Genomic DNA, 1,599 nt, shown 5'->3' on the forward strand with positions numbered 1-1,599 from the left:
AAGAAGAAAATGAAGATGAAGATGGAAGATGGAAAGTGCGAAGCATACGTACATTTATAGGGGGTGGAGATGAAGAGACAGAATATGAGCAGCCACATTCTGCCTAGTAAATGGAATTAAATAGCCCAAAGTCTTGAGAAAAGAGGTGGAAATATCAAGAGAAAATGTGCAAGATTTTTAGCACAAAGCAGTTAAATGCTTGAAGAATTGGCGATTAAAAGACAAACGTCAAATAAATGCACAAGAAGTTAACATATATGTTCATTAATGATGAACAAGGTTACAAAAGGAAAGTCAAATGCGAAATTATAAAAAGAAAAGTTAAGGCGTCATATGTCTTAATTACAATCCACCCCATACTGAACGAATTCGTTCCCTAAGTTTTTCCCAATCCTCGTTCTGCCGAGAGGAAGTGACGTTCAATTCAGCCACGACATCATCATCAATTTCCAACTTCTTGTACTGCTCGACCAAAGACTTAGTTCGCTCAATTCCTTGGGAGGCATTGCGCTTTTTAGCAGCCATTCTTACCTTGCAGTCATCCATTTTGGCCTGAAGTTCCTTCATCTGAGCAGCCAAACTAACCATCAAAGAGTCTTCAATCGTGACTTCGGAAGAGATTTCTTTCAACTCGTCCTCAGCCTTGTTGATCTCCAGATGCAAAGAATCTTTTTCAGATACGGCGTGAAGATATTGAGTACTTTTGGCCTTTAATTCAGCATTCTTGGCCAGCAAAGAGAAGACCTCGGAGTGGATAACTTTCAACGTCGCTTTAAAATTGGCAGAAAGATTGAGCGATGGAAGTGTCAGTGTTTGCTCCAACTTCGCATTCAAATGCTCAAGCTTATCCTTGTGTCTGGCAGCACTAGCCCTACCAATGTCCATATCCATGAAGGACACGTACTCAAATATCGACTGCTTGAGGAACTTCAAATCTTCCTCTGAAGAAGCAGTAGGACGACCAGATGGAGCAGGGCGAGATGTCTTGACTTGCCCCCAGGAAGCGAACAAGTCTTGGATAGAACGCACAATCTTGTCAGCATCCTGCAAAGAAAATTGTCAATATTGAAGATTCTCACTACAACGAACAAGATGGAAATAAAAGTGAAGCAAAGATTACCTCATCAACAATCGTGGAAGATGGCATATCTTCAGCTAAATCTGCCACTCGTGACTCCTCCATTCGTGAGGACTTCCTCTTGTCTGAGCGAAAAGATGTTGCCACAACGGGCAGACTCATAGGAGTATCTGCAGAACTCAAAAGCAACAAATCAGAAACCAATAGCACAAGCAAAGGTAAAGCATCAAAAAACTGAATTACCTTCTGTTTCGATGTTTGGGGGGTTGACGCCCCGGGAAGAAGGTGGCTCATCCATGGGTTGTGATGAGGATTCTGGGACTGAAGGTGTCTCTTTAAGCATAGTCCCTTCATCAGTTGGTTTGGATGAAACAGCCTCAGCGGAGGATGATGGAGCAGGAGCTGCCGATACCAAAGCCTTTAAAGGAGAGGCTGAACTTTTCTGAGAAATCCAAATAGATCATCAGCACATAGAAAAGTTTCAAGTATAGAAAAGTATGCTTGTGAGTAAACTAATTTAA

Source organism: Olea europaea, unplaced genomic scaffold (assembly GCF_002742605.1).
Source record: "Olea europaea var. sylvestris unplaced genomic scaffold, O_europaea_v1 scaffold2302, whole genome shotgun sequence".
NCBI lineage: Eukaryota > Viridiplantae > Streptophyta > Magnoliopsida > Lamiales > Oleaceae > Olea > Olea europaea.